This window comes from Castor canadensis, chromosome 6 (genome assembly GCF_047511655.1).
Source record: "Castor canadensis chromosome 6, mCasCan1.hap1v2, whole genome shotgun sequence".
NCBI lineage: Eukaryota > Metazoa > Chordata > Mammalia > Rodentia > Castoridae > Castor > Castor canadensis.
In genome coordinates, this window is record NC_133391.1 from 69681196 (window position 1) to 69689781 (window position 8586).

At 42.7% G+C, this 8586-nt stretch overlaps 1 pseudogene; it reads right to left on the bottom strand.

Moving 5' to 3' along the window:
• Positions 1-2175: 2175 nt before the first annotated feature.
• On the bottom strand, positions 2176-2294 carry LOC141424529 (small nucleolar RNA SNORA51; annotated as a pseudogene).
• Between the last annotated feature and the right edge of the window lie 6292 nt (positions 2295-8586).

Sequence of the window (8586 nt, forward strand, 5' to 3'; positions counted from 1 at the left end):
CTGGTTTCTTCACCTCTCTCGGATCTCAATTCCTGTCCTCTCCTCAGCAAGGCCAACCCTATGTAAAGTAGCCAGCCAGTTCCATCCTATCATGATGTCTTGTTCTAATTATCTTTCCCAAAGTGGCCCTATCTGATGTGGGTGGAGAATGCACCCACATTCTCACCTTGTTTGCATTCATTCTTCACCTTGTTTGCAGATTTCGTTTCCTCCCCCAGATTCTGGGAGAAGAAGCCCTGTGAAGGACACATGAATAATGTCCTTTCCTTCCCTTTCCAGTGAACTTCTTCACAGATACTGAGATTATTGATCCTGAAGATTCTGCCACCCATCAGATTCATAGTCATAAGCCATATCAGGAGTCAGAACACTTGGGTTCTGCTCTTGATGCTGCCCCTCCTTTAAGATTAGGGACAAATCATTTCCAAAAGGCATTAATATTCTCACTTTTTTGTGTGTGTGTGGGACTGGGGTTTGAACTCAGGACTTTGCACTTGCAAAGTAGGTGCTCTACCACTTGAGCCACACCTCCTGTCAATTTTGCTTTGGTTATTTTGGAGACTATTTTCCTGGGCTGGCCTTGAACCACAGTCCTCCCATTCTCAATCTTGCAAGTAGCTAGGATTACAGATGCGAGCCACAGGCACCTGGCCTTTTATTCTTGCCTTGGATCCCAGAACCCTGGAGAACATCAAGCAAGTACTTTGTAACTCCCTATGGATTGCCCAACAAGCAGAATAGCAACAGTTGCCAATTTCTGGGTGCTTATCATGTTCCTGCACAGAGCCTATCACAGTCATTATTTTATTTAATCCTCCCAGTTTTACAGGAGGTGCTATATTACGATTCACCTTTCATAGGAAAGGAAATTCGACTCCGAGATGTTAGCTAAGTTGCCCAAGGTCCCACAGTCAATAAATAACAGTGATTTTAACCAGTTACCTCTGACTGCAAAGCCCACTTTCCTAATCACCACATTCAAGGTATTATTCAAATATAAGAATCTACTCTCATCCCTGCAAATAACCAATGCCAATAAAGCCCGGTCAAATTTAATAATGGATACAATTTTCTTCCTTTTATTGCATACGTATTAATCTGCATTACAGATAAAGAAATTGAGGCTTGGGATATTGCTATTCACCAAGGTCATGCAGCTGACAAGCAGTGGCTGTGGAGGTGGGATGAAGTAGGATTTCTAACTGGGAGCTGCCACACTCGGCTGTGTCCTAGCGCCAGAGGAGGGTGCTAGAAAAGGAGCTTTAGGTCAGCCATTGGTGCCTCTCCCTCCCAGTTCAGCATCCCAACTACTGTTTCATGTTCTGTGCCCCCACCCCCAACATCCCCAGGGGCCCTATGGAGAGGGACTTTGGTCAGCCACACCTATCTCACCTTCATTGATTCTCTACCAGCTCTGCAACAACATAAGGGGGGGAACAGATAACCAACTTCCTGCTTATGGAGAGCTGACTAATAATCTGCTTTTCCTCAATAATAGCTAGTCAGTCAGCAGCTAGGTCTCTTTCCCTCCTGCTCACCCTGAGCATTTGGCTTCTTGTTGGTCTCAGGGCTCATAAGGGATAGGCAGCAGCCTGAGGGCTATATTACACCATTACTCTGTCCCAAATAGCTTTTTCGGAGATTAACTAATGATGTACTATCTGGAAGTACTATTGCATTAGTACTTCTTAGCTGGCTTTGTGGACCAGCAAAGACATCATTTCAGATCAGGAACCAAATGAGGATTCATCATTTCAGCACTTCCAGACCACCTGTTTTTCCAAATGGGTCAGGCCACTTCCCCTAAGGCTCTATTCCCATTATTTAATGCACTATTCTGGATTCATTGTCACTGTTATAGATGTTTTACTTTTTGAAAAAATTCAGTTTCATTGATTTCAGAAATACATAACACAAAGACGGGTAAATAAATTCAAAAGATCAAGGGGGGAGGGGTATAGCATGCACGAAGCCCTGGGTTCAATCCCAAGCACAAAACAAACAAAACCAAAAGATTAAAATGTTTACAGTGAAAAATAAATCTCTCTTATTCCCTTACACCCTATCTTTTCTTGCCCAATGATACCTTTCTAGAGACAAACGTAACGGCTATTTTCTGTGTTGCCTTCCGTATTTATTCTGTACCATCAGTTTTTTGTTTGTTTTTCTCCCATCCCATGTCTTCCCATTCACAATACAGACCAGGCACAGGGCCTAGATTGAAGTGTATATAGAGTAGGTTTACTTTCCCTCCTCTTTATAAAGTCAGTATAAGAACACAGCACTAGGAGGCCCCATCAGTTCTTAATTGTGGCTACACATCAGAATATCCTGGAGGAACTTTTAAAAGATACCAAAGCTTAGATATGTACCCTTAGATATATGACTTACCTGACAGAGAGAGTAAGAGTAGGTTCAGGTATTAATATTTTTTGCTTGTGTGTGTGTGTGTGAGTGTGTGGTGATAGATCTCACACACGAGGCTCACACAGAGCCTCACACATGTTAGCCAACACTCCCAGTCCTATTCTGCTAATATGATGAATAGTGATTTGCATAACTAGTTATTTTCCCTCTTACCCCTTTTCCCCAGTCCCTAAGGGGACTTGGTGCTTTATGATCATCACTCACCTCTCAGGGCTACTGTATGGTAGGGAAGAAAGCAGCCATTCTCAGGCTCACAAAAGCAACCATTCTCACTATTGACCTTGGAGGGAAATCGTTCCAGAGTGAGAGAGAATGGAGGGCCAAGTGTCTAGGGAGGAAGAAGATTTTTGGAAGCAAGCCTCCCCCAGGGTTGAAACAGAACTGGGCTTTGCAGAATTCTTTCACGAAAAGAACCTGGGCCTCTCCCTTCCCCGGAGAAACAGAAGGGCCTCTAGCCCGGGTGGTATGGGTGGCTATTGGTACCCCAGGGAGGCAGAGCCTGGGGTTAGGAAGGCCTACCCACAGTAAGGACCTTTGAGCCCCAGCTGAGAGCAGAACTGCTGACCTTCTGGGAGACGTCAACTTGGAAAGGGAGTATATTTGTGGTAGCAGAGCGGACTAAAAGCCAAAGGAGTATTATGGGACTAAGAGCAGCAGGCGCTCACATGATGATAGGTTAGGCCACCAGTCATGATAATTATTGATATTGAATATCCTGCCAGCACTGTGGGATGAGGGCTTAAAGCATATAAAATTTGCTTTGGAGAAAGAAAAGAAATGTGAGTCTTATACCCAGGGTGAAGAAGAATAAATCACTCTTGTTACAAATATTTAGGTACAGAAAATGATCTTTTATTTGAGGTTTCATGACCATTATTCCAGATCTGTTCTTTCAGGAACATGGCCTAAAAACTGTGGGAGATGGTCACTCAAAATGAAACACGATCTTTGCATTAAAATATTGATTTTCCCATTATTTCTTTATTTAAACTCAGATTGCTGAATGGCCAAGACAACATCTTAAGGAATTAGGAATGTCCTTGTTCTGAGCAAGATTTTTATTAAGATAAGAAAATAATCAAGCAAGTATACATAGTATGTTCGTACCATACATTATACAAACGTTCAAATGAAAAAAACAAAACAAAAAGTTGGGTGTGGTGGAATACATCTATAATCCCAGCACTTGAGAGGTAGAGGCCAGCTGAGTTACATAACAAGACCCTACGTCTCCCCCCACGCCTCCCCCAAAAGCCAGGCACTGGTAGCTCATGCCTGTAATCCTAGCTACTCAGGAGGCAGAGATTAGGAGGATCACGGTTAGAAGCCAGCCAGGGCAAATAGTTTGAGAGACCCTATCTTGAAAAACCCATCACAAAAAAGGGCTGGTGGAGTAGCTTAAGGTATAGGCCCTGAGTTCAAACCCCAGTACTACACACACACACACACACACACAATTTACAAATGAGGAAATTGAGACCAGAGATAAGGTTTGTAAATTGCAAGATTAGGATTGAAACTCCGCTCTTTCTGGCTCCAAGGCCTATGTGTATACCCCTGCCTGTTTGCCATTCCACACTGTTGTCAAAATCATGTATTTAAGACCTGATTTTTCCTGACTTTTAGGATTACCCTACTATGGTTTGGATATGGTATGAATGTGTCCCCTGAAGTTTCATATGCTGAAAGCTTGATCGCTGGTGTGGTACAGTTAAGATGGTGGCATCTTTAAGAAATGGGGCCTAGTGGAAGGTAATTAGGTAGCTGGGTGCACTGCCCTTGGAAGGGATTAATGTAGTTATTGAGGTGTCCTAAGACAAAAGATTATTATAAAAAGAGAAAACCAGGCCCCCTGAATCCCTCTGGCTTCATGCCTTGCCATTTAATCTCCCTCCCAAACACATGCCTTCCACAATGTTGTCATTATCCAGAGTCTCTCACCAGAGCTGAGATACCGGCACCATGTTCTTGAATTTCCAGTACTGTGAGCTAAACAAACCTCTTCTCTTTCTAAGTGTTCCAGTGTTAAGTATTTTGTTAAAGTAACAGAAAATAGACTAAGACACACCCAAAGTTCTCAACTGTTTTTGAGCTATAGATCCCATTGAGAATCTGAGCTTTAGGAAAATACATAAAGGTTAAAATACACATAAGGACAAGCTTTTGCTGGGTGTTGGTGGCTCACTCTTGTAATCCCAGCTACTTGGGAGTCTAAGATCGGGAGAATTGCTATTGGAGGCCAGGCTTGGCAAATAGTTCATGAGACCCTATCTCCAAAACAACCAGAGGAAAATAGATTAGAGGTGTAACTTTGCAAGCATGAAAGCCCTGAGTTCAAACCCCAGTCCCACCAAAATAAATAAAGGACAAACTTTCACACAACAAATTCAGGCACCCAGGTTAGACCCTTAAGGTAAATAGTCAAACTTCCAGATTTCCCAACAGGAAATCCATCTAGCTGAATAAAGTCATTAAGTCAGGAGCTGGCTAGACAACCAGGAATTGACATCAACTCTAGGTCAAGAGTAGGAATGAATGATATACAGGAGTGAGCCAAGGTGTGTATAAAATGAGGGTGGACACTAGCAATGCTGTCTGGTGTCTGGCAGTTCTAAGGGCTAGCAGAGCAGTGAGGGAAACCATCTTCCCTGCTGTGGCTTCACAGAGGAGGTGGGGTTTGGCGAGCCAGGAAGGAAAGGCCTTCCATCAGGAAATGGAGGCTGAATCAGCACTTAATGCCAATCAGCCAGCATGTCTTCTCCGTCCTACTTCTCGCTTTTGCACTGACTCATTTCTCCATTCCTTCCACCCCCCAGCCCATCACCGAACCAGTTCCTCATTTCCCTAGGAGTTTTACAACCACCTCCTTACTGACTCACTAGCCCTGGATTCATCTTCCTATATAAAGGCGATGCTTGACTCTTCTTCGCCATGCTCTCCTACAAATCTTCCATGCAAATCCAGTTAACAAGGTTTTATATTCAAAATAACTAATTATGACTAAATACCTATTATTAGACTGAGCAGTGTAAAATTGCTCTTTGGAGTATGTATGGTCATTGGCAGTTTTATAAGGTTCAATTTAACGTTCACCAGGTGCTTTGCTTTGTATTATATACTGTATTATTTCATTTAATCTCCATAACAGTCATGTGACGTAATTTTAATTTTACCTATTGCCAAAGTGAGAACTGGGAAAAATTAAATAATTTACACAGTGAGCAAATGACAGACCCAGAGTCAGTCCTAGGTCTAACTCCAAATTCCAAATTCCATTGTTTTCTTTTTTTTAAAATAAGGATTGCTATTATTATTGTTATCTCCATTTTAGCAATGGGGAAACTGAGGCTCAGAGCAAGCAAAGTCACGCAGATAGTAAGTAGTGGAATCAGCATACCTTCAGATCAAGCTCCTCTTTCTTTCAGAAAGACCGGGGTTTTGAACTCAGGACCTCAGATTTGCTAGGCAGGCACTCTACCACTTGAGCCACTCCACCACACCAAGCACCAGTTCTTTTTTTTTTGTGGTACTGGGACTTGAGCCATTCCACCAACCCCTTTTTTTTTGTGATGGCTGTTTTTAAGAGGCTCTTGCAAACTATTTGCCCAGACTGGCTTCTAACCGTGATCCTCTTGATCTCTGACTCTTGAGTTGCTAGGATTACAGTCATGAGCCATCAGTGCTGGGTTCTTTCTTTCTTTTTTTTTTTTTTTTGATGGTGCCTTGCAATGCAGGATCTTTCCTACGCCTGCTCTGAGCTACTCTGACAGCCCTTCTTTTCTTTTCTTAGACAGGGTCTCTCTACCAACCAGGTTGGCCTGGAACTTGAAAAATCCCCATCTGAGCTGCCTGAGTGCTTCTTCATCTTTCTTATAATAACATAATCTCTGTCCTGGTAGCTTGTCCTGCTCCCAGAACCTTCCTGAACAAACCAGCAATGCGCCCCCTCTACACGCACCCCTCCACATACATCAGCTTTTCAGAGCTTCCTCCCCATTGAACACCTCCAGTTTCTTCACCATTGTCATCAGCAGAAGTGAGGAATGGCAAGCGCCCTCTAGAGAATTCTACACTCAACCCTAGAATTTGTGGTGGCCATAATATGCTGCTTAGCTTATTCACATTCAAGCAGACCCTGAATTTCAGAGTCCTGTTCTTTCCTTGATCCATTTGGTTCCTTGTTTAGTTCTATTCTTTTCTTTTATTCCATCTTCTTTACCTCCAAACATGGAATCTTAAATTCACCTGTGGAGCCAGTGATTTCCCTCCTGCATATATGTCCCATAGCAGTGAAAGCAGAAGTCCACAGAAAGACTTGTACACAAATGTTCATAATAATCAAAAAGTGAAATGACAAATGCCCATCAAATGGTGAACAGGCAAACACACTGTGACATATCCATACAATGGGAGCTTATTCAGCCATAAAAAGGAATGAAGCCCTGAAGCACACTACAAATGAAAATTTTACACTAATTGAAAGAAGTCAGACAAAAACTGACATCATGTTAATTTTATTTACATGAAATGTTCAGAATGACCGTAGTGATTACGAGGAGATGAGGGGAGAGAGTATCTAAGACTAACTGCTAACAGATACGAGGTTTCTCTCTTGGTTAAGGTGAATGTTCTGCAATTAGTGGCGATGGCTGCACAACATAGCAAATATATTGAAAAACATCTGAATTATTTAAATGGTGAATTTCACGTTATATAAATCATATCTCAACTTAAATTTTTAATCACCTGTGGTTTGAGTCATCTAACTTTTCAAAGTTTTTCAGTTTCCTTGTCTGTGAAATTTGGATTGTGGAGTAGAGGTCAGTCTAAACAAATAGCAGCTATTCCAGGAGAATCCTTACAGCAAAGCTCATAGGCCAGGAATGGAGGGATCAGTCTTTCCTGGTCATTCCTCCCTCACCCTGAGCCCACTTGCAGTCATGGGGCTGGGAGTGCTAGAGATAAATTAAACTTGCTGGTTGATCAGGAAATTGAGGACTTGACAGGTGGCGGGGCTTTGTCAAAGTCACAGAGTGCTTCAGTGGGATTGCTGGGATGTAGACCCTATATTCCTCTTCATAGCAGTACAAGCTCTTTTCTAACCCAGATTACACAAAACAGATTTCCTTGTGTTATCAGTTGCTTCTGTTTCCGATGAAAGAAATTTCAGACATCCAGTGTTTTCCCTGACATCTAAAATCAGAACGATTTCATAGGTATTTTAAGAGGTAACCCATTGAAAACACCAGCTTATTCATACCCTCTGTCTTGATCTGCTTTGTGTTTGTATGGTAAGACACCTGAATCTGGGTAATTTGTAAAGAAAAAAAGTTTATTTAGTTCACTTTTTATTTTTTTGCAGTACTGGGATTTGAACTCATGACCTCATGCTTGCTAGGCAGGCACTGTACCACCTGCATCATGCCCGCAGCCTTTAGTTCACATTTCTGAAAATCTAAGAGTCTGGTACTGGTCTCCTTGGTTCTGGTGAGGGCTCATGTTGGATTGCATACATAGGCAAGGCACAGGCAAGAGTGGTAAGTAGAATATGCAGAAGAGGAATTCAGAGCTAGGTGCCAGTGGCTCACGGCTATAATCCTAGCTACTCAGGAGGCAGAGATCAGGAGGATCTCAGTTAGAAGCCAGCCCGTGATAGTTTGAGAGACCCTATCTTGAAAAACGCATCAAGGGCTGGTGGAGTGGCTCAAGATATAGACCCTGAATACTGAAAAACCCCAGTACTGAAAAAAAAAGAGGGATTCAGGGTAGCTGCCAGGCTTGCTTATAATAACCCATTCTTACAGAAACTCTGCAGTGCCCAAGACCTGTTCTCTAGACATATCCATTCAGGAGGGTGGAGCCCCATGATCTGATTACCTTCCACGAAGCCCCACCTCTTACAGGTTCTGCCACCTTAACCCCACCATGCCGAAGACCAAGCTTTTCACTAGTCTTGCCCTCCTCATCATGGTATTGAAAAGTGAGGTAAAAGTGGACCATCTTTTGAAACAGTTGCTTATATTCATCTTAGAACTAAGCACATTGGACATCCTATGGGAAAAGACTTGGGCTGAGCTCTTCAGGAAATATTTTAGAATAAGCTAGGCCCAGAGGCATGTGTCCATAGTCCCAGCTTACTTGGGAAGTTGAGGCAGGAGA